The sequence below is a fragment of the Oryctolagus cuniculus genome, chromosome 10 (assembly GCF_964237555.1).
Source record: "Oryctolagus cuniculus chromosome 10, mOryCun1.1, whole genome shotgun sequence".
NCBI lineage: Eukaryota > Metazoa > Chordata > Mammalia > Lagomorpha > Leporidae > Oryctolagus > Oryctolagus cuniculus.
This window is the reverse complement of record NC_091441.1, coordinates 61,295,127-61,320,841: the sequence shown is the minus strand read 5'-3', so window position 1 is coordinate 61,320,841 and position 25,715 is coordinate 61,295,127. Positions and strand designations below refer to the sequence as shown.

General features: G+C 38.7%; 1 protein-coding gene across 12 annotated transcripts in view; it reads left to right on the top strand.

Moving 5' to 3' along the window:
• Window positions 1-25,715, top strand: part of DLGAP1 (DLG associated protein 1) — a 1,071,624-nt gene that overhangs the window by 143,371 nt on the left and 902,538 nt on the right. For all 12 annotated transcript variants that reach the window (XM_070050435.1, XM_070050436.1, XM_070050434.1 and 9 more), the window contains exon 2: window positions 13,140-13,301. The gene's annotated coding sequence lies outside the window, so the exon portion shown is untranslated. The remainder of the gene's footprint in view (window positions 1-13,139; window positions 13,302-25,715) is intronic.

The following is a 25,715-nucleotide window of genomic DNA, read 5'->3' as shown; positions in this document are numbered from 1 at the left end:
CTGTGTGCAAGATATCCTTAAGCATCTTCTGTAGGATTGAACTGGTGGTGAAAAATTCTTTCAATTTCTATTTGTTATAGAAGGTCTTTATTTCACCTTTATTCACAAATGAGAGCTTTGCAGGCTATGATATTCTGGGATGACAGTTTTTTTTTTTCTCTCAAGACTTGAACTATATCTCACCATTCTCTCCTAGCTCTTAGGGTTTCTGATGAAATGTCCACTGTGAGTCTAATTGGAGATCCACTGAAATTCATCTGGCATTTTACTCATGCACATTTTAGAATCTTCTCTTTATGGTTTACTGTGGTGAGTTTAATTACAATGTGTGTGGTAAGGATAATTTCTGGTCATGTCTATTAGCAGTTCCGTGTGATTCCTGAACTTAGAGGTCCCTTTATTTCTGCAAACCATGGAAGTTTTCTGCCATTATTTAACTACATGGGCTTTTTAATCCTCTCTCTCTCTCTCTCTCTCTCTCTCTATGCCTTCAGGAACTCCTGATACCCCTATGTTGGGTCTTTTTATAGTAGATTCCCAACAGTGTTTTTTGGTTTTCTAATTTCCTCTTCTTTGTTTGGTTTGACCGTATACTTTGCTTTTATCTTCTTTGTCTGATATTCTCTAGTGCTTCACTGATTCTGTTGTTAATGCTTTTCACTGCATTTTTTATTTGTTCTATTGAATTCTTCTTTTAATTTTGATTTCTCTTCAAGATTTCAATTTCATGTTCTATTGAATTCTTAATTTTGTTTGGATTTCTATTTAAGATCTCAATTTCATTGCAGAAATTTCTTTCATGTCCTGTATGTATTTCAGTAGTTCATGCATTTGCTTCTTATTACTTCCATGTAATCTTATCAATTTTTTAATTCCATTTCTAGGATTTTTTCTATCTCATCATCTTCACAAACTAGCATTGAAGTGTTGTGTTCCTTTGGGGGCATCATGTTGCCTTTCTTAATCTTGTTTCTTTAATTAGTGCATTTGTTGTTCAGCATGTGTAGCGATATTTGTTGGTTGGCTTCTTTATTTTTTTTCTTTATTTTATTTTATTTTTGCTGTAGCAGCTTTTATCTTTGTACTATGAATCTGTAGATAAGTGGAATGTCTGTTTTCAGTGAATCTCTAGAGGCTTGTAATGGTTGTGGCCAGAGAGCTCTATTCAGTTCTCCAGTGTTAAGTGCATGCCAAAGGTGACACACCCAGGTCTGGCGTGGTAAATCTTTCCTCTTTTTTAATCAAAAGGGAAATTATGCTTCTCAGCTGAGATCCTCTCCTCAACAGAAACCAGTGCCTGAGTGCTAGCCCCAGTGGGTATATATATTTGTCCATTCTGTCACAAGGAGCACACAAAGGATCTGTGCAGTCCTGAGTCTTTAGATTCCCCAGCATTGTCTCTCACCTGGTAACCAGGAAACCCCAAGATTGGAGTCTTTTACTGTGACTGCTCAAAGTCCCAGCTGCACCATGATTCCTTCCACAATCCTTTTTCACAATCCTAGTACAGAAGCCACACAGTCACAAGCTCCTAGTTCCCTGTTAATTCTCCCCACCAGAGTCAGGAGTCTCCGCTCATCTGGTTGCTGGGCAAAGATATGAGCTGGCACAGCTGTTATGTGTGTACAAAATGGCATCTGCTCTATCAGCTTGTTACATCACTTTGTTCTGAAGTGATTGGGAGATAGAAATGTTTCAGTCCTGTCCTTTTTTTTTTTTCCTCTAGTTTGGCTGGTACACTTTCCCTCAGGGGCTCCAAGCTGAGTTCCCTCTAGGCTCTTCCTGCAGCTTTTTTGCCAGTGGCTTAGGCTGCTAGGATCTGGTCTTGCCTCACTTCCCTATGCTATTGCATAGTCTCTTGGCTGCTGGAGTCCTGAGCTGTGGGTGCCCATGCCCTCCAAGTAGGTCCACTGTGTCCTTCTAATTTCGGTAGAGTTCCTCCACCATTTTCTCCCTAACAGTTCCCTGAGATTACACTCTCTCCACTTTTTAAAAACTATCTTCTCCTGTGCTAGAGCAATAAGTCCCCTGCCTAATCCAGCATCTTGGATGTCCATCAGTATGTCTTGAAATCAGGTATGTGATTCCCCCAGGTTTGGATATTGTGATTCCCCCAGCTTTATTTCTGTTGTGTAAGATTTCATTAGCTATCTGCAGTCTCTTATGTTTCCCTATGAATTTCAGAGTCATTTTTTCTAGATCTCGGAAGAATGTCAGTGTTTTAATTGGGATTGTATTGAATCTGTACATTGCTTTTGGTAGTAAGGACATTTTGATGATATTGATTCTCCCAATCCATGAACATGGAAGATTTTTTCCACTTTTTATGTCTCTTTCTATTTCTTTCTTTAATGTTTCGTAATTTTGATGATAGAGATTGTTGACATCCTTTGTTAAATGTATTCCAAGGTATTTCATTTTTTTTTGTAGCTAATGTGAATGAGATTTATCTTAAAAGTTCTTTCTCAGTCATGGAATTGGCTGTGTTTCTAAAGCCTATGGAGTTTTCTGTGTTATTTTTATACCCTGCCACTTTATCAAAGTCTTGATGAGTTCCAGTATTCTGTCAGTGGTGTCTATTGGATCCTCCATATCTAGAATCATGTGATGTACATATAGGGGTTGTTTGACTTTCTCCTTTTCCAAGTTGTATGCCTTCTTTTTCTTACCTGATGGCTCTGGCTAAATCTTACAGGGCTATGTTGAATACCATTGATAAGAGTGGACATCCTTCTCTGGTTCCAGATCTTAGGTAGAATACTTTCTGGTCTTCTCATTTAATAGGATGCTGGCCATATGTTTGTAATAAATTGCATAATTAGGTTGGGTAATGTTCTTTCCTTAGCCAATTTGCTTAAGGCTTTCATCCTGAAAGGATGTTGTATCTTTTTCAAATAATTTTTCTACATCTCTTGAGATAATCACATGAATTTTGCTCTTCAGTCTGTTAATGTTTTGTATCAAATTCATTGATTTGCAAATGTTGCATCTTCCCTGCATACAAGGGATAAATCTCACTTGCTCTGGGTGATTGATCATTCTGATTTGTTGTTGGAATTGATTAGCTAATATTTTGTCGAGGATTTTTGCATCTACATTTGTCAAGGATATTGGTCTATAGTTCTCTTTTTGTGATATATCTTTCCTGTTTAGTAATTAAGGTGTTGCTGGCTTCCTAGAAGGAGTTTGGGAATATCATCTCCCTTTTAATTGTTGTGAATAGCTTGAGAAGTATTGAAATTTGTTCTTTTTTTTTTTTTTTTAGTTTTTACTATATTTTTTTTTCTTTTTTCTTTTTTTTTTTTTAACTTTTATTTAATGCATATAAATTTCCAAAGTACGACTTATGGATTACAATGGCTTCCCCCCAATACCGTCCCTCCCACCCACAACCCTCCCCTTTCCCACTCCCTCTCCCCTTCCATTCACATCAAGATTCATTTTCGATTATCTTAATATACAGAAGATCAGCTTAGTATACATTAAGTATGGATTTCAACAGTTTGCTCCCACACAGAAACATAAAGTGAAAAATAATAGATGATTTTTTTTAAATGATGATGAAATCAGATCAGACCTATTGTCATGTTTAATCCCAGTGAGAGTCAAGTTGGGAATTGATAATTTCTTCTTTTTTTTTTTTTTTTTTACAGAGGATCAGTTTAGTATGCATTAAGTAAGGATTTCAACAGTTTGCACCCCCATAGAAACACAAAGTGAAATATATTGTTTGAGTACTCGTTATAGCATTAAATCTCAATGTACAGCACATTAAGGATAGAGATCCTACATGAGGAGTAAGTGCACAGTGACTCCTGTTGTTGACTTTACCAATTGACACTCCTGTCTATGGCATCAGTAATCTCCCTATGCTCCAGTCATGAGTTTCCAAGGCTATGGAAGCCCTCTGAGTTCTCCGACTCTTATCTTGTTTAGACAAGGTCATAGTCAAAGTGGAGGTTCTCTCCTCCCTTCAGAGAAAGGTACCTCCTTCTTTGATGACCTGTTCTTTCCACTGGGATCTCACTCGCAGAGATCTTTTGCCAGAGTGTTTTGGCTTTCCATGCCTGAAATACTCTCATGAGCTTTTCAGCCAGCTCCGAATGCCTTTAGGGCTGATTCTGAGGCCAGAGTGCTATTTAGGACATCTGCCATTCTATGAGTCTGCTGAGTATCTCACTTCCCATGTTGGATCACTCTCCCCTTTATTTACTCCATCAGTTAGCGTTAGCAGGTACTAGACTTGTCTATGTGCTCCCTTTGACTCCCAGTCCCTTCACCATGACCAACTGTGAACTGAAACTGATCACCTGGAACAGTGAGATGGCATTGGTACATGCCACCTCGATGGGATTGAATTGGAATCCCCTGGTATGCTTCCAACTCCACCACTTGGGGCAAGTCAGCCTGAGCATGTCCCAAATTATACATCTCTTCCCTCTCCCATTCCCACCACCATGTTCAACAGGGATCACATTTCAGTTAATTTTCAACACTTAAGAATAACTGTGCATCAATTACAGATCTAAACCAGTCATATTAAGTAGAACAGATAAAAAAACTACTAAGAGGGATAATGTATTTAGTTGTTCATTAACAGTCAGGGCTATGCTGATCAAGCCACCATTTCCCATAGTTCTTATTTCCCATTGTTCTTATTTAAATGTCTGGTAGAATAAAGCAATGAAGACATCCATGTTGTTACATTTCTTTTTAATCTATGATGTTATTGATATGAGTCTTCTCCCTCTTTATTGATTAGTTGGGCCAATGGTGTATCAGTTTTGTTTATTTTTTTTAAAAGAAACAGATCGTAATTTAAATGATCTTTTGTGTTTGTGATCTTTGGAGTTTGGTTTGTTGTTGTTTTTCCTGGTTCTTGAGATGCATTGATAGCTCATTTACTTGGTACCTTTCCAATTTCTTCATTTAGACACCAATTGCTATGAATTTTCCTCTTAAAACTGCTTTTGCTGTCTGCCCTAAGATTTGATATGATGTATTTTTTTGTTTCCAAAAATTTTGTGATTTCCCTTTTGATTTCTTCTATGACCCACTGTTCATTCAAAAATGTGTCATTCGGTCTCCATATGTTTGTGTATATTCTAGAGATTCCTGAGTTGCTGATTTCTAGCTTTATTCTATTGAGGTCATAGAAGATACATGGTATGATTTTGATTTTTTTGAATTTGCTGAGACTTGCTTTATGGCCTAGCATGTGGTGTATCCTAGAGAAAGTTGCATATATTGATGAGAAGTATATGTATTCTGCAACTGTGGGGTGAAAAGTTCTGTAGATATCTCTTAGGTCCATTTGGTTCATAGTGTCAATTAGCTCTGTTGATTCTTTATTGATTTTCTATCTAATTGATATGTCCATTGGTGAAAGTGGGGTGTTGAAGTCTCCTATTACTATTGTATTGGCATCTGCGCCTCCCTTTATATCCATTAACATTTCTTTTGAAAAGCCATATGCCCTGTAATTGAGTATATATACATATACATTTATACATATACATATACATTTAATATACCATGTATTCCCCAGATGGCTGCAATGGCCAGAGCTGTGCCAATCCAAAGCCAGGAGTTTCTTCTGGGTCTCCCACGTGGGTGCAGGGGCCCAAGGACATGAGCCATCTTCTACTGCTATCCCAAGCCATAGCAGAGAGCTGGATCTGAAGTAGAGCAGCTGAGACTAGAACCGGTGCCCATATGGGATGCTGGCGCTTCAGGCCAGAGTGTTAACTCACTGCGCCAGAGCACCAGCCCCTCCTCTTCGCATTCTAATATTAAAATGTTGTTGTGTTCATTTGAGGGGGTCATGTAGTCTTTCATATTCTTTTTTCTTGAATTTATGCATTCATTTTTAGGCATTTATAGAGATACTTTTTATTTTTTTCCTCTGATGGCTTGTATCTTTGACTTATGCCTCTGTGGCTTACTGGAATGTCTACACTTTCAGTAAGTACCAATAGGTGTGTTCTTGGCTTGGCCAAGGAGCAGTGCTTCAAGGTGGGGCGATTATCCAGGGTAACACCCAAATTGGACCTGGTACATCTCCTCTTGTTAAAAGAAGGGGGGGTGTTCACCTCTGTTGGTGTGATTATACCCTCCTGTCTTCTCCTCCAAAGTGGTCAATGTCCGGATGTTAGTCCCTGGTGGGTGCAATACTCATCTGTGCCACTATATGAACTACACAAATGATCTCTGTGCTCCTCACTCTGAGCACCATTCCCACTGCAATGACCTGGCCCAGGCAACCAGGGACCCCCCAATCATGTGGCTCCACACATAGTGATTGCTTAGAGTCCCTGTTACACCCTGCACCCTCTTGTGTGTCACAGAGTCCCAACAGTCTCAGCACACAAGGCTACCCCAGCCACTGGGTACAAAGAATCTGCTCCACCCCACCAGCCTGTCCAGTATTGAGTGGCAGACATTCCCCAAGGCAGCTCTCTGTGGATGCTCCACCTAGAAGGCTTGAGTCCTGGAGCCTCTGGTTTCTTGTGGGCAACATACCAATATACTCACAGTCCTCCCAGCCCCCTGTCAATCCTCCCAGCCAGGCTCAAAGTTAGTGCAGACCATGGATTTTTCCTTCTGCTAGAATCTGTGGATCACATGTATACACAAGAGCCATTGGCCGAATGTTGCCCTCTCTCCACCACTGATGTGAATACGGCTGAGAAAATGGTTTCCTGTCTCAACCAGTTGTACTTGTGCACAAGGTCTTCCACAGCTACTTCTTATGCCCCAAATGGAGCCACCCTCCCTCAGCAGGACATTGGCCACTGTTGTTTGAAGGATGGGGTGAGAAAAACATGCCCCTTTTACTTCTACTGGATCTGCGGCTACCCTCCAGCTTCTAGGGCTCCAGGCCAGACTCACAGCATGCTCTCCCTCAGGCTGTATTACCACAGGTTGCTGCAGTCTAGCCTTACCTCTGTCTCCCACCTGGTATCTCTGCCAGAGTCATGTGTTGTGTCCACTTTCATGCTGTGCAACTGCTCCTTCCACAAAGGTCCACTGCATTCCTCTTCCTTCCATAGAATTTCCACTGTGGTTTTCATTCTAGTTTTCCCCGGAGAGTGAGCTTCCTACACTTTTTTGTTTTTACTATTTTTCCCTAGCTTAGTACAGTACCTTGTTCCCTCTTCTGCCATCTTGGAATCCCCAATAGATGTTATAATTATTCTGTTTCATTATTATTTGTTAATCTCTCACGGTGACTAATTTTTAAATTTGACTTTATCATAAGTATATATGTGTGTACATATACATTTATATATATGAAGAAGCATAGTACATATAGAGGCATCCAATGTGGGTCTTAGAACTTCTAAGATGTCTGAACAGGGTATGGCCATAGTATCTTCAGCTGCTCTTGGATATGAAAAGAACAAAAGAAGGACCTGGTTGCCAATGGTCTGACTCATGGAAATTTTCTGTGAAGTGAAAAAACAATGAAAATTCCATGGACGGCCGGCGCCGCGGCTCACTAGGTTAATCCTCCGCCTTGCAGTGCCGGCACACCGGGTTTTAGTCCCGGTCGGGGCGCTGGATTCTGTCCCGGTTGCCCCTCTTCCAGGCCAGCTCTCTGCTGTGGCCAGGGAGTGCAGTGGAGGATGGCCCAGGTGCTTGGGCCCTGCACCCCATGGGAGACCAGGAAAAGCACCTGGCTCCTGGCTCCTGCCATCGGATCAGCGCGGTGCGCCGGCCGCAGCGCACCAGCCGCGGCGGCCATTGGAGGGTGAACCAATGGCAAAGGAAGACCTTTCTCTCTGTCTCTCTCTCTCACTGTCCACTCTGCCTGTTAAAAAATTTAAAAAAAATTCCATGGGACAAGAGGAGAAAAGACATAGACTCTGCCGCAGTCTGCTGTAAGTTGAAGCCTACTGCTGGCTGTGAGCTACAGTCTTCCCACATCAGTGTAGGAGAAATTCTGCACACTCAGTCACTTGGAGTTTTAGCTGAGAGTAAATTCCACAGTCACTCACTGACTTGTACTTCAGCCTGGGAGATTACTAGTATCTGAGCCACTGCCAGACATGGAGCAGGGAAGGTCCCTTGCTTCCTTCCCTTTCCCCACTTTTACAGATTCCATACTTGGCAGTGAAAGTCAGGCAGCAAATCTGTTCCTCTCCTACCAACATCAGAATCAGCATCAGGAGGAGGCAATATCTCCTTTGAGAGAAGTGAGAGGAGTCTGCAGCAACCCGTGTCGCTGTTGATATTGCCTGAGGGAGAACCTTGCAGTGTACACTGACTTTGAGTCTGCCCTTGAGTGTTAATGGCGGGCAGGGTGCCCACCTAACCCTGTTAAGGGAGAGCACATTGCCTGCTCCTTAGCCCCACCACAAGGGCTCCCAGTGATTAGCAGAGAAGCACTATCTTGATAATTGAGTGCAGGCAGCTATAGCTAGTGCATGTGAAAGTAGGGGATTTTATCAGAGGGATAAATCCATGAACTAAAGACTTTGAAAAACAAGCAAAAATTGAAAGAATTTGTCAGCAGTTTTCCAGGCCAACAAATGATACTTAAGATTGTGCTACAAACCAAAACATAGATAGTCATCTCTATGAAAGGATGTGAAGGCAGAAAATATTTTAGTACAAGGACTAAGGAAATCCAAAGCAAAGAATTGGAATGTTTGTGGGAAAATGGCAGGACAAACTCATTCCTTACCAATAATACCTTCAATGTAAGTGGCCCAAATTCCCCAATTAAAAGGTACAGACTGGCTGAATGGATTGAAAAACAAAACCAATCATTTTGCTGCCTGCAAGAAACACACCTCACTAGCAAATATACAGACAGACTGAAGTGAAAGGAAGGAAAAAGATATTTCATGCTAGTAAAAATCAAACAAGTGCAAGAGTAGTCATCCTAATATCAGATAAATTAGACTTTAATACAAAAACTGTTAACAGAGACAAAGAAGAGCACTATGTAATGACGAAGGGATAAATTCAACACAAAGATGTGACTACAATAAATGCATATGCACTCAATGACAGGGTGCCTGGCTATTTAAAGCAAGTACTAATGGACCTGATGAGGGCCTTCAACACCCCACTTTCATCACTGGATAGTTCAACTAGGCAGAAAACCAACAAAGAAACAATAGAGCTAATCTATACTATGGATCAAATAGACTTAATTTATATCTATAGAGCATTTCATCCCACAGCTGCAGAATAGACAATCTTTTAATCATTGCATGGATCTTTCTCTAGGATAGAGTAGGCCATAAAGCAAGTCTCAACAAATTAAAAAATGTGAATTGATACTTTGTATCTTTTCTATCATGGAATGAAGCTGGAAATTAACAACAATATCTAGAAAAGATACAAACACATGGAGACTGAACAACACAATCCTGAATGAACAGTCAAAGAAGAAATCAAAAGAGAAATCAAACAATTCCTTGAAATGAATGAAGATGACAACCCAGCATATCAAAACTCATGGATTGTTGCAAAAGTGGTGTTAAGAGAGAAATTTATAGCAGTTAGTGCCTATAAGAAGAAATTGGAAAGACATCAAATAAATGAGCTATCAGTATAACTTAAGGACCTAGAAAAACAAGAAACCAAACCCCAAATTATTAAGAGGAAAGTATAATTAAAATTAGAGAAGAAATAAATAAAAATGAAACCAAAATACTATACTAAAGATCAGTAAAATGAAGAGCTGTTTTTTTTTTCAAAGATTTATTTTATTTATTTGAAAGAGTTATAGAGAGAGGTAGAGCTAGAGGTGGGGGGCTTCCATCCACGAGTTTACTCCCCAGATGACCACAATGGCCAGAGCTGAGCTGATCCAAAGCCAGGAGCCAGGAGCCTCCTCCAGGTCTCCCACATGGGTGTGGGGGCCCAAGGACTTGGGCCATTCTCCACTGCTTTCCCAGGCCATAGCAGAGAGCTGGATCTGAAGTGGAGCAGCTGGTACTCAAACCAGCATGTATATGTGATGCTGGCACTGCAGGTTGGGGTTTTAATCTGCTCCACAGCATGGGCCCCGAAGAGATGTTTTTGAAAAAATAAAATTGATACACTGTTGGCCCAGCTAACCAAAAAGGATGGAGAAAAGAAGACCCAAATTAATAAAATCAGAGATGAAAAAGATATTACAATAGATACAACAGAAATTAAAAGAATCTTCAAGAGTTAATACAAACAGCTATATGCCAACAGATTGGAAAATCTAGACCAAATTCATAGATTTCGGGACACATACAACCTATCAAAATTGAGTCATGAATGCACAGACAACCTAAATAGACCAGTAATCCAAGATAGAGATTGAATTAGTAATATAGATCCTCCCAAAAAAGAAAAGTCAAGGACCTGTGGCTTCACTGCTGTATTCTACCAGATTTTTAAAGATGAACTAATTCTAGTTCTTCTAAAACTATTCAAAACAATTGAAACAGAGGGAATCCTTCCAATATCAATGAATGGGACCAGCATCATCTTAATTCCAAAACCAGAAATAGACACAACAAAGAGAGTTATGGAACAATATCCCTGATGAACATAGATACAAAAATCCTCAACAAAATACTAACTAATCAAATCCAACAACACAGCAGAAATATCATTCACTCAGAGCACTTGGGATTTATCCCTTTTATGCATGGATGTTTCAACATATGCACGTCAATAAATGTGATACTTCACAACTTTAAGCATGTAGGTTATATGAGGGACATCCATATATATATATATATATATATATATATATATATATAGTGAGGCAATATATGACAACCAACATCATACTGAATGGGAAAGAGTTGGAAACATTTCCACTTAGATTGAAAGTGAAACGAATATGCCCTCTTGCAACTTTGCTATTCAATATAGTTCTAGAAGTTTTAGCCAGAGACATTTTGTAAGAAAATAAATAAAAGGGACACACATTGGATGGAGGAAGTGAAATTATTCCTTTTTGCAGATGGCATGATCCTATAGATAGGTTCTGAATATATTTTCTTCACTAACAGATTATTGTAACTCATAAGTGAGTTTGGATAAATTGCCAGATATAAAATCACACAAAAAATCAGTTGCCTTTGTATATGCAGACAATGTCATGACTATGAAAGACCTTCAGTACCATCAACAATATTTACAAAAAATGTAAAAGCCTTGGAATAAATTTAACTAAGAATGAAAGATCTCTACAATTAAATTTATAAATTATTTAAAAAATAAATAGAAGGCAACACACAAAAATGGAAGAATTTTCCATGTTAGTGTTTTGGAAGAATCAATATCCTGAAAATGTCCATACTATCAAAAGAAATTACAGATTCAATGTGATGCTAATTGAAGTATCAAGGACATTCTTCTCAGATCAAGAAAAAATGATGCTAAAATTCATATGGAAAAACAAGAAACCCTTATTATCTAAAGAATTCTTATACAACAAAAATAAAGGTAGAGGCATCATAATACCAGATTGCAAGACATACTACAAGGCATTTATAATCAAAACAGCATGGTGCTGTCACAAAAATAGACAGGTAGAACAATGGAACAGAATAGAAACTCCAAAAATCGACCCATGCATGTAAAAGCAACTAATTTTTTACAGATGAGCTAAAATTAATACCTAGATAAAGGCAGTCTCTTCAACAGTGGTGCTGCTAAAATTGAATCTTTGCAGGCAGAATATGAAACAAGACACCTATCTTTCACCTAATGCAAAAATTATCTCAAAATGTATCAAGGATCTAAATCTATGACCTTATACCATCAAATTACTAGAGGAAACCGCTGGGGAAACTCTAGAAGACATTGACATAAGAAAATCTTTCTTGGAAAAGATCCCAGAAGCACAAGCAATGGTATTATATCAAGCTAAGAAGCTTTTGTACTACAAAGAAAACACTCAACAAAATGAAGAGGCAACTTTAAAAATGAAAGAAACTATTTGCAATTATGCAACTGATAATATTCAGTATCTATAAAAGGGTCAATATAGTCAGCAACAACTATCCAGTCAAGAAATGGACGAAGGACATGAACAGGCATTTTTCAAAGGATGAAATTCAGATAGCCAACAGATCCATGAAAAATGTTCAGCATCACTACCCATTAGGGAAATGCAAATTAAAACCATAGTGAGGTTTTAGCTCACCCCAATTAGAATGGCTATCATCCAAAAATTAAAAAAAAAAAAAAAAAAAAAAAGTAAATGCTGGTAAGAATGTGGGGAAAACAGTACCCAAATCCACTGTTGGTGGGAATGTAAACTGATACAGCCACTCTGGAAATCATTTTGGAATTACCTCAGAAATCTGAATATAGACCTACCGTATAACCCAGCCATCCCACTCCTGGGAATTTACCCAGGGAAAATGGAATCAGCATATGAAAGAGTTATCTGTACCCCTATGTTTACTGTAGCTCATTTCACAATGGCTAAGGAGTGGAATCAACCTAGACATCAATGGATGACTGGACAATGAAAATGTCTTTCATATATGCTATGGAATACTACTCAGCTGTAAAAAAGAATGAAATACTGTCTTTTGCAATAAAATGGATGCAACTGGAAACTTAGTGAAATAAGCTGGTATCCAAAAGACAGGTACCATGTTTTTCCTGGTTTGTCATAATTAATATACAGAGCACAAATTTTGCAATACATATGAGTGTAATTGAGAGTTTGAGCCATTGACTATACTCTTAAGGAACAGTGGTTTGTTTTTGATTTTTTTTTTACTTAATACTTATTTAATTGTTTGGTTAAGTTTATGCTTGTGATTATAAAATATACTGCAAGTGTATCATTATAAAATTTGAAAAATAAGAAAGGAGACAGGGAGCATGGGTGGGAGGATGAATGGGCATGGAATATCATTATGCTCTTAAATCTGTACATATGAAGTACATGAAATTTGTTCACCTTATATAAATAAAAAAGTGAGAAATAACATATCCTTTTAATTGCCATATAAATCCTGTACACTTGATGCTTAGACTCATTTGCCTCTGAACTATTAGTTAAAGCAGAAGGCTAAGCCTTCAGTTCCCATTGTTTAACATGTAAGTAATACTGTAACAGTCAAGGTGAAGCTTTGTATCACATTTGCATACATTCATTACCTCTTTCTCTCTTTTAGCATCTTGTGAATGGTACTCTTGAGCCTCTTGAAGAGATTGCTATCTATACTTTGCCCTGAGATACCTTCTTGGAAGGATTAGAATACATGAAATTTCTAAGATACAGTCCCAGACTAATGGAGCTGTTGTGGAGTGATCTACACTCATCTCACTAAAACAAGGTAAGAGTTTAAATATACATTTACTGTCTGCAAATGTTATTTGATGTTTCGTTCTGAAATATTTCTGTCTTATACATTGGAAAGTTATGTTAACTAGGCACATGATGACATAGGAAATAGACTGTCATGAAAAGGAAGTGCCATATTGCTTGACATTTTTATTCTTAGCTAAGCATCTGTTGATGTATTGGAAGATATCTTTGTTACTTGATTAATGTATAGGGAGCTAACATTTAATACAAGCAAAATTTTGTGATGAGCCTTCTTTTATAATATATCTGCAGTACAATTTTGTGAAACCTGTAATTGCAATCTGGGTTGTTTCTACTGCAATAGAATCAGTAACTGTAAAATGGAGAGGCTATCTTCTTGATATTAGTTATGATGAAAACGTACCAATTGTGATTATCTATGTGTTAATCATTCTTTAACTAAGAGCTTCCCTTACATATTCTGCTAGAGCATAGAGGTTGACTTCTGTGCATCATTTCAACAACTTCAGAATGTTCCACTCTAAAACACTAAATTTCCAGTCACCCTGGTTAGGTTTATTATCAAAAAAAAAAAAAAAAAAAAGGGAAAGAAATTTGGGGCTGGGAAACATTGAATCTGATGATCAAATAAGAGTAATCTCCTGGGGATCTTTGGTGGAAATGAAGATGAGCCAAGGTGACTTTACTTCTCAAAGGTGTGCACTTCAGTGGCTTCCTAAGAACAGAAGCTGGGGATAAACAGATTCATGACCGTGACACAAAATTACCTTGGGTCGACAGGTGTTGAGCAATACAGGTCCTCAAAAATTGCTCTTTTCAAGCATACAAGTTATTCTACCTCACAAAGACCATAGATTGGAGACTCAGTCAGGGTCTCTGAGACACCAGAACAATACTGAGATTTTAGTTAGAGGACTAGAATTCTTAAAATGTATATTCTTCTATAGTGTGTAATAACTTTTTAAATATTTTATGGATGATGGAGGGAAAGGTTATTCCCAAAGTTTCCTAGTGATCAACACCTAGTGAATGAAAACTGGAAAGGCTGGAGGTGTGTAAATGCCCTGGTTGTAGCACACCTGGTGAGCATGTGGGCTCTGGGAGAGATCAATTCCTCCAGCTTGAATCCTGACTGGCCGAGACTCCTAGGAAAGATGTAAAACTAAGCGACCTAATTTATGAAGAGTGTATAATAATGAACATGTTGCACAATAGATGTTCAATAAATTGGCATTTTTATGTTAAATGATTATACAAATATTTGTACCAGTGACCTTGATCTTTATTCTATTTTCTCTGAGGGCTTAAACTTATCTTCTATGCTGAATTTTTCTTAATCTCATGTAGTCAACTATACTTAGGAAGACATTATATGGTATATACCTTATTTCTAAACATCACTGATATTTGAAATTTTATCAACTGAAATTTACCACTTTATAGCATCTTCATTTTTGGATAAAATTTCTAACTTGTATTATCTCTGAAATGGGAACAGTATAATACTGGATATTGTGAAGATCAAATCATATAATGTATAACACATGACACAGAAGCATCCATTACATGCATGCTACTACTGATGTTATTACTGCTGTTGTTGTTTTTTATTCTCCTTAAAGACATTTTTATTCACTTATGGTGTATTGCTGATACTGTCAGTGTTGAATTTGTGAAATTTGAAACATGTCCAATAGAAATTTTATTACAATATTCATATTCAGTGAAAGAAATGCATAGGAAAGTAAAGGCTTTAAATAGGGGATAAAGAAGTCTACAAGCTAGGTTGGGTCCATTCCAGGCAGAGAGCAGGCCTGGAGCCCATGTAGCAAGCATGTGGTCAGGAAAGCAAAGGCAGGACGGAGGCCATAAGGCCTCGTGCCCTGAAGTCACGGGGCAACAAGGCTGCAACAAGGGTGTTCAACAAGGGAATGGCTTTTGTGTTCCAGGCCTTTTATTTACTCCCAAAGGGGAGTGGTTATATAGTTTGATTGGCATGTGGGCATCCAGGTGACATAGGTAGGGGGATGAAATCACACAGGGGGTTTGGTCTTAAGCTCACAAATCCAATTGATTTTATCCTGTCTTCCTGCCTATATTATTTTCCCCTCAGAGAGATTCCAGACCTTAATCTTAAAGGATATTGAAGGGCGTAGAATCATACCTTCTATAGCTGCTTCCTGCTTATTAGGGGAGTGGGCCCTGTCTGTCCTGGGTCTGGAAGTCTCTGCCTGTCTCATCTAACAAATTTCTTTTGTGAGCTGGAGCACTTTCAGTCACCACCAATGGCTGTGTCCCCTGCATTGTCATTTTTACACTAAGAAGTCATTGAGTTCTGAAACATATATGGTTGTCAGTCAGCATAAGCAGAACTGGAACAAAACCAATTGCAAGTAGTGTGCCCCTTAAGATGGAAAGAACATATTTCACTATCTCCCAGGTAGTGGGTAGTGATAGGCTACCCTTATGTAGATTATAAAACCATTTAGCCTGAGCATAGAGATTTATAATAGAATAACCCATTAGGAGTTTTATTGTCAATAACAGCTCCTGGAGAGAATTAAAAGAGGCAGGTACAGGATGTCTGCCTTAAGGTGCAGCAGTCTTGATATGACAAAAGCAAAAGCTTGACTTATCTTTTGCTTTTGAAGAGGTACTTAAGATCTTTGACTGTCTACAGGAATAGTTCAGGTGTGTCTTTTGAGTTTACCTGTGAAGATTTAAGAGGTAGAAGTTTAGTCCTGATTTTACTGAGGTGGTCTTCAGTGGCATCTGGTAAGGTCCCTTCCATTTAAGCTGCTTTGTATGATTGGCTTGCTCAGGAATTGGAGCTTCTGTTAAAAGTGCTTTAATTCCTTGGAACACCTCTTGTAGCTCCCTTTCCAGCACAGTGTGTCTGTGTCAGGGCCTTTTAAAGCTTTTATAAAAGCTTGGAATCCAAATCATGGAATCCATATTCCATAGAATCTTGTAATTCCCAGAAATGTCCTTAGCTGCCTCTGAGTCTGTGGTGACCCTATACATCTAATAGCTTCCTTTATCTTGACTGAAGGATCATGTTTCCTGGGGATAGAACATATCCCAGGTAATCTACCTCTTGTTTAGATTCTGTGCTTTTGTTTCGGAAATTCTGTATCCTCACTTTCCCAGATTCTGGGTTTAGCGGCATGCAAAAGAAATTATCCCTTAGGCAAAGGTTTAGTACACAACACTAGATTGCATTGAATACTAAAATGCATTGAAACAGCTGTCTCATTAGTAGCCCTGAAGCCTTTAACCATTCTTTTCTTTTCATTTGACGTTATGTTAAAACATTCGAGATAGGAATATTAGAGAGAAATGGACCCAAAAGTCCATGTTTGAGACAATTAACTTTAAAGAATCTGTCCTTAATGTGTTGTACTATGCGAAGTAACGGTAAAACTACTACTCAAACAGGACTCTATACTTTGTGTGTCTGTGTGGGTGCGGTCTGTTGATATCTTTACTTAGTATATATTAAGTTGATCTTCTGTATAAAAAGATAATTGAAAATGAATCTTGATGAAGAATGGGATGGGAGAGTGAGTTGGAGATGGGATTGTTGCTGGTGGGAGGGAGGTTATGGGGGGAAAAGCCACTATAGTTCAAAAGTTGTACTTTGGAAATTTATATTTATTAAATAAAGTTGAAAAAAATAAAGATTTACCCCATTTAAAAAAAGAAGCAAATACAGGCAATGGAGTTGGACACTTAGACATACCTATAACTTATGACATATAATATAACACACTAGAACAAAGTAAATCTTTGGGAACAAGTTTTACCATCAATTCCAATACTGTAACTCTTTGAGGACAGAGGTCCTGCATGGGAAGTTTGTACACAATGACTCCTGTTGTTAGTTTAGCAATTAACACTCTTACGTATGACATCAGTGATCACTGGAGGCTCTTGACATGAGCAGCCTAGGCTATGGAAGCCTTCTGAATCTACAAACTCTGTAAGTATTTAGACAAGGCCATGAACAAAGTAGAAGTTCTTTCCTCCCTTTGGAAAATAGTGCATCCTCTTTTGATGGCCACTCCTTTCTACTGAGGTCTTACCCAGGAAAGATCTCCATGCTGGGACACTTTTAGCACCAGTGTCCTGGCTTTCCATGCCTGAAATGCTCTCGTGGGCTCTTTAGCTGGACCAGAATACCTTTAGGGCTGACTCTGATTTCACAGAGCATTACTTAAAGTGATTGTCGTTCTATGAGTGTGCTGTATGGACTGCTTCCCATCTTGGAGCAGTCATGCCTCTTTAATTCTTTTTATTATTACTAAATACTTAATCTTATTTATATGATCACTTTAACACTTAGTCCCATCTATATGATCAATTTAAAACTTGATGTATATGATCACTTTAACACATACGATGTTACTTTAACCATCTAGCTCAAGGGGATTTAGGATCCCATGGCAGGTTTTTAAATTGTACCATTTGAAGTAAGTCCGTAGGAAGGTATGAGAACTATACAGCTTTACAATTTCTTTGTAGAACCTGAGAAGTTAAAAACAGATATAGCTCTTCAGGAGCTTAATTATCCTTAAGCATGTGACATGCATACATTATAGTTACAATTCCTTAAGCATGAGACTTGGATGCATTGCATTAGTTACGATTTTGACACCTTAGAGTCTCTATTTGTATACTAAATTGGGTCCATTATTTTATCAAGCCCAGTGAGGGGTCTTTTGTTTAATATTTTTGTCCTTTTTTATTATTATTGTTTTTTAAACACCACTTACTTTGAGAAATGCCATTTCAGACTGTCACATCACTCCTGGGGTATTGAATCTCAGGAAGCCAAGAGAGTCAGCTTAAGGCCAAACAAGAAATTTAAATAAGAAATGAAGACCAGCATGAAAGCTGCCAGTTTAGGCCAAAACAAGTAATTAAAATAGTAAAAACCTAGCATATGTAATGCCAGCATATGTCAAAACAAGAAATTGAAATAAAAAAAATAAAAACCAACATGAAAGGTCAAAATAAGAAAGCAAAATTTAATAAAAAGTTGCTCCATTAATCAGGCAGGAGTATGTGGCGGGCCATGGGGGCCGCCATCTTGGGGTGGATTCTGTTGCCTCTCTTCCAGTAAGGGAGGAAGCTGACATGGGAGCCGCCATCTTGATGATCTCGTGTCCTTCATCAGGTCACCATCTTGGCATGTGTTTCTGATGGAGGCTGCCATCTTGGAACTGAATTCGTACCACCTTTGGCAGGATGTTGTACACCCACCAGGTTTAATGTTCTGCCTCACTGATGCTATCACATTCCTAGGCAACCAAACCAGTTCCCCAGCTCGAAGTTAACAATTGAAAGCATGCTTGATATGAAAATCAAAGACCCTGAGGTAAAGCAGAATCTTCAATAATATTTAAACTGGTCTGTAAAATAAAAAAAAAAAAAGCCTTTTAAATTATAACCTTAGAAAATATTTAAATTGTCTTTAAAACATATTACAAATAATTTGGAAACTTTTACATATATCTCAATTGGTTCTCACAAACTCTCAAAACTGGCCCTCTATGAAAATTCTTCTCTTTTCTCTGCCCAAATTCCATTAGCACTAACAGTACATTTTTAAAGCAACAACCAGCAAAAAGAAACCAATCCATGAATTTTCCAAAAACTGCAGGTGCTAAAACTCAAAGAAAACCCACCTAAGCTCTCTGTCCTTTTCTCATTTTGCATGAAAACGCAGGCCAGAGCGGCTGTGGCTTCTCAGTCTACTCTGCCAAGGCAGGCACATACACATATACTCGTCTAGCTCACATTGTTTTAAGTTAAAACCAATTTCATCATTTTATCTTGCTTTCTACTTCACTAATCTATCAAAGATTCTTTGAGAAAAAAATTCCTCCCAACTAACATCTAAAATGAATCCTTGTTGTTTTGCTGTTTAACAGCAATATGATATGACAAGTTTTTCAATAATTGGTTTCTAAAAATTTCTAGGCAAAATATCCTATTTCTTGATGATCAGGAGTAGGATGAAGAGCAGGAGTGGGATGGAAGGAGGTTTTAAGATTGGGAAAGTGTGAAGAGAAACTTCAGATTCTGAGGACTCTGGTGCGAGAAGGTCCCTAGAAAGAAAAAGGAAATAAATATTTGGCATTGATATTGGTGGTTAATGAAAATTTAGGGCCAATGAAATATTATAGTCTTTTACTGGGTCAATATTTAGACATCTGGGATATTGTTTAATGTGGTGATAAAAATACATTTCAGTAATTTGTTTAATATAGACTGAGAAGAACTTAGATAGAAAATGTTCTTACTATCTGAGATTTTTTTTTATTTTCCAAAGTGTATAAGTGTCTAGTTTATCTCTTTATTTAATGATATTTCTACTTGATGAGAAAACTGATTTTTTTTATTTATATATGTCCAATCTGAGAGTTCTAATCTGAGAGTATATGATTAATGGCAGCAATTTCTTATTCTTAGTATGAATTGAAAGTGTGGGATTATAGACCTAGAATTAACTAGATTACATTAGGAAACATGTAAAGGTATAATTCTTAAATGATTTCAAAATTTAATTATTTTAAACAATCAAGTGGCTCTTCTAAGAACTATTCCATGTATAATCTCTCTCTTGTTTAGGTTTACTTTATAATATGATTGTATGAAGAGTAATATCTGTTGAATTTTTGTTTTATATTTCCTTTAAAAATCATTTTCATCTAGTAATAGCAAAATATTTAGTGTATTTCCTGACAGATTTTAACTGAAAAATCTACATTGATTTGTTGAGAATCTGACAGTAAAATTGAATTTTATTGAAAAAGTAGGGATGGTTGATAATTGAAGAAGAATAAAATGAGTGCACAAATGTTTCTAATTCTTTATATTCATCCTAATATATCTGTTTGTGTGAAAGGGAGAGTACTGCCCTCCTAATCAGAGGACTACTTTGCTAGCTGTCATTATAGGGAACTACTTTTCTTGGCCTCTTTATTAATAGTTTTTTTTTTATTTTAAAATCTATTAATACTTCATTGGGTTTTCATGGAAATTAAAAAATAATGTTTGTGGAAGTGTATTTGAACATGAAGTGTGGGGAGCAACCGAGACTAGACTAAATTACTGGAACAGCTAACACTAATTCTATGCATCAGATCTCCCACAATATGGTGCTGAGAGACAGCAAACAACTTCTACACAGCTGCCTCCCCAGTTCGACTGATAACTGCAGGAGCTGATCCTGCTTCTGATTGGAGGAGAGCAGCATGCTCGGCGTGTGGGCAGCAGAGTTGGGATTGGTGGAAGAGGACTATAAAGGAGGAGAGAGACAGCATGCATGGGGAACATCTGAGGAACATCTGAGCAGCCCGTGAGAGAGCCGGCCGGCGGTGTGCCGCTCCTCCGTGGAAGCGGGAAAAGCGGCGGGGGTGCCGCCCCTCCATGGAGGCGGGGGGGCTGGCAGGTAACCCGGGAAGAGCTGGGGAAAGAGAACAGTGCAGGGTCCAGCTGGCAGCAAACCCGGGAAGGGCCAGGCAAAGAGAACAGCACAGGGTCTGGTGTCGTTCCTCCGCGAGAGGGGGAGCGACAATGAAGGCTCTATAAGAATGGCACATGTGAATGTTGCTGTAGTGTAAAATGAGAACTTTTATTTTTTAATTTTTTTTATTTTTATTTATTTTTTGACAGGCAGAGTGGATAATATGAGAGAGAGACAGAGAGAAAGGTCTTCCTTTTGCCATTGGTTCACCCTCCAATGGCCGCTGCTGCCGGTGCACTGTGGCCGGCGCATCGCGCTGATCTGAAGCCAGGAGCCAGGTGCTTCTCCTGGTCTCCCATGGGGTGCAGAGCCCAAGCACTTGGGCCATCCTCCCCTGCATTCCTGGGCCATAGCAGAGAGCTGGCCTGCAAGAGGGGCAACCGGGACAGAATCTGGTGCCCTTACTGAGACTAGAACCTGGTGTGCCAGTGCTGCAAGGCGGAGGATTAGCCTGTTGAGCCATGGAGAACCATGGCTCAAACCAAATTGAGAACTTTTATTATAGAAAGTGTTAAGGTCTACAGGCAAAAGTCTTTTAAAACTTTTAATTTAAAGAATTTAAATTTAAGCATTTTTCAGTAGACTTAAAGTCACACTTATGGCTATTTTCTGTTTTGTAGTTTAGTCTTTTCATTTAGGGTGAATGGATGTATATGTTGCTTTTATTGGCAGAACTAGTACAATCAGAAAAAATGATAAGTATTGACATTTGGTTTAAATTTTTATTAAATGTTAAATCCATGATGTATGTCTGAGTCTTGGAGATTGAGTTCCCTGTCATTGTTGCCATAGAAATTTTAAGCAAAGAATAATAAAATATCTATGATTTTAGTAGTTCTAATATGGAGGCAATGGAAATTATATATATTTAATAACATAAATGGAACCTGGAATATGGAACCTGGAATGAATCAGATATTATTTGTAATCAGGAAATAGAATGAAAAAAGGCCTCAATTTGCATGTTTATCTTGACACCTAAAGGAAGTTTATCTTGACACCTAAAGGAAGTTTTAAAGGTATAGATGAAAACTTGGTCCTGACTTAATTAGGTAGATGAAGCAATAATTTGTGAGAGTGGAGTCTTAACCCACTTTTGTCTGATTGCATTTAACTGCACATTCACATTTCTTTTTTTTTAATTTTTTAAATATTTATTTGAAAGACAGAGTTACAGAGAGGCGGAGGCAGAGAGAGAGAGAGAGAGAGAGAGTTAGAGGGAAAGAGAGAAGGGTCTTTCATCCACTAGTTACTCCCCAATGGTCAGAGCTGTGCTAATCCAAAGCCAGGAGCCAGGAGCGTCTTTCAGGTCTCCCATGTGGGTGCAGGGACGCAAGTAGTTGGGGGCCATCTTCCACTGCTTTCCCAGGCCAAAGAGAGAGCTGGATTGGAAGTGGAGCAGCCGGGAATCGAACCCATGTCCATATGGAATGCCAGTGGGGCTTTAACCCGCTGCACCAGAGTGCCGGTTCCTCACATTTCTTTTTAAAAAATCATTGATTTACCAAGTGTTGAATGATTGGTTTGTCCCTATCAGTTGAACACCTAGTCTCAGTGCTATATTAATTGCAAAATACTTAAAATAAGTTGTTTTCAGGGAACTTTTAAGTTCATGGAAAAATAAGATATTTTGAAGCCATATTATCAATTTTAGACAATTTACTTCTAATAAGAGAAGCTATTAATATTAATTACCCAGTACTTTGGTTACCTATAGAATGTTTCATTGATGACTATATAAAGAAAACAGTCTATTTGCACAATAGAATTGTCTGTTCTGTCTTCTCAATCTACATGTATAAGAGCTCCATGCTCTGTGTTCACTTAACATCTTATTAATTCAGTGTTTGTTACATATCAAGTTTGTCATGCAAAGGGTATGTATACATTCACCAGTTTACTCTTTCATTGTGAACTCCTGAAGAGAATGGTCTATGCTCAATTATCTTGTTGTTCTTGCTCTAATCACAGTGCTGGATGAATAGGAGGGACTCAGGTATTTAGGAATGAATGATTGAAATTACATTTAGTCACATCCCAGCCATGGATCACTTAACAAGTCAGTGTTATAAAAGATAATTGTCGCTCCCCCTCCTCATGGAGGAACGACACTAAACCCTGCCTAGGTTTCCTATCCAAGTCACGGCACCATTATGTCGCTCCCCCTCTTCATGGAGGAATGACACTAAACCCTGCCTAGGCTTCATATCCGAGTCACGGCACCATTATGTCGCTCCCCCTCTTCGTGGAGGAATGACACGAGACCCTGCATTGTTCTTTCGTCTGCTCGGCCCTCCCTGGGTTTGCTGCTGGTTCTTCCCAGGTTGGCTACCGACCCTTCCACCTCCGTGGAAGGGCGGTTCCCCCTGCCACTTTCCCCACTTTCGTGGGGGAGTGGCACACCGCCGGCCGGCTCTCTCGGGGGCTGCTCAGGTGTTCCTTCAGATAGATGTTCCTGGTGCATGTTGTCTCTCTCCTCCTTTATAGTCCTCTTCCACCAATCCCAACTCTGCTACCCACACGCCGAGTACGCTGCTCTCCTCCAATCAGGAGCAAGTCCTACAGTTTATTGGTTGAACTGGAGGCAGCTGTGTAGAAGCTGTTTTACTCCTCTCCCAGCACCATATTGTGGGAGAGCAGATGCATAGAATAAGTGTTAATTCGAGTAACAGTCTAGTCCCAGTTGCTCCCCACAATAATAAAAGGCTTATTCTATCTTTATTACCTTTTATTCTATCCTATGACTGGCTGATTTCTTCACTTAGGAAGTATTTATTTACGCTAACATGCTCAGCTCATTCCTAGATGCTATAGGTTTATCAATGAGCAAAAGCAATGAAAGAAAACTGCCTTTATGGAGTCTAGATTCTAGCTGTTTGAAGTATAATTGGCTAGACATTTAAAGTTTTTTTTAAAAAAAACATGTTTTTTGAGAAGTTATTTATGATCATAATTTTATTTATTTTTTTAACTTTTATTTAATGAATATAAATTTCCAAAGTACAGCTTATGGGTTACAATGGCTTCCCCCCGATACCGTCCCTCCCACCCTTAACCCCCTCCTTTCCCACTCCCTCTCCCCTTCCATTCACATCAAGATTCATTTTCGATTCTCTTTATATACAGAAGATCAGTTTAGCATACATTAAGTAAAGATTTCAACAGTTTGCTCCCACACAAAAACATAAAGTGAAAAATACTGTTTGAGTACTAGTTATAGCATTAAATCTCAATGTACAGCACACTAAGGACAAAGATCCTACATGAGGAGTAAGTGCACAGTGACTCCTGTTGTTGCCTTAACAAATTGACACTCTTGTTTATGGCCTCAGTAATCACCCTAGGCTCTTGTCATGAGCTGACAAGGCTATGGAAGCCCCCTGAGTTCACTGACTCTGATCATATTTAGACAAGGCCATGGTCAAAGTGGAAGTTCTCTCCTCCCTTCAGAGAAAGGTACCTCCTTCTTTGATGACCTGTTCTTTCCACTGGGATCTCACTCACAGAGATCTTTCATTTAGGTTTTTTTTTTTTCCCCCAGAGTGTCTTGGCTTTCCATGCCTGAAATACTCTCATAGTTTTATTTATGTTTTTAACTTTTATTTAATAAATATAAATTTCAAAAGAACAACTTTTGGATTATAGTGGATTTTCCCCCCATAACCTCCCTCCCACCCACAACCCTCCCATCTCCCACTCCCTCTCCCATCCCATTCTTCATCAAGATTATGATCATAATTTTAAATGAATTATTTTAACAATGGGAATTAAAGTCTCACCAACTGCTCTAACTGCTTTGAATTAGCCATTGATCCAGTTCCGGTGAGAGATAACGATAGTTATAGAATGCAATCTTTACCAGCTAGCTTTGGTACAAGGAAGTTACTGAGATGACCCTGGGGGACTATTTCATGTAGATGAGCAACAGAATAATTGCAGGCTGACCTGAGGGGAGGCATTCCTTTCTTTAGCTGATGATCTCTGGGCCTCATGGCCTCTCCTCTTTCTTTCAGTGAACTTACATCACTCTTTCTACCTGGGCTGCTTCTTCCATACTTGCATGCTCCCAGTGCCAGCACATTGAACCTCAAAGTTTTCCATAGACATTCCTGTTGAGCTGTCCAGAGCTAGATGAGTCCATTTCTGTGAGCCATAATATTCTGGGAGGCATCCCAAAGTGGTGACTCAACCTCTGCAGCAAACTCCTCCCACTAAATTTTTTTTTAACATTTTTAGACTTTATTTGAAAGACAGTTACAGAGAGGCAGAGGCAGAGACAGGGAGAGAGTGGGTGGGAGAGAGAGAGAGAGAGAGAGAGAGAGAGAGAGAGAGAGAGAGTCTTCCAGCTGCTGGTTTATTCTCCAACTGACTGCAATGGCTGGAGCTGAGCCAATCTAAAGTCAGGAGCCAGGACCTTCTTCCAGGTCTTTCACAAGGATGCAGGGGCCCAAGGATTTAAAGCCCTCTTCTCTTGCTTTCCCAGTCCATAGCAGAGAGCTGGATAGGAGATAGAGCAGCTGGGACTCAAAGCAGTGTTCGTATGGGATGCTGGCACTACAGGCGGCAGCTTTACCTGCTATGCCTCAGTGCCAGCCCCTCTCTCTAAAATTTTTTAAATTCAGTTTCCCGCAGACTTTTGGAATACCCTTGTATATAAACTTGTATATAAACCTGTAACTGTGACTCTCAATTAAATAAATCTATTTTTTTTTTAAAGAAAGAAACCTGAAACTATAGGGACAGCCATTTATTGCTCAGTCAACCTTTTATTTTGGTAAATCAACTGTGTACTATTTTTTGAATCTTCATGCAGCCATTTTATCTATAATGCATAAAAGAGATTCCTGAGCAAACAATTTGTTTTCAGCAGTATTAGACTCTAGGTGT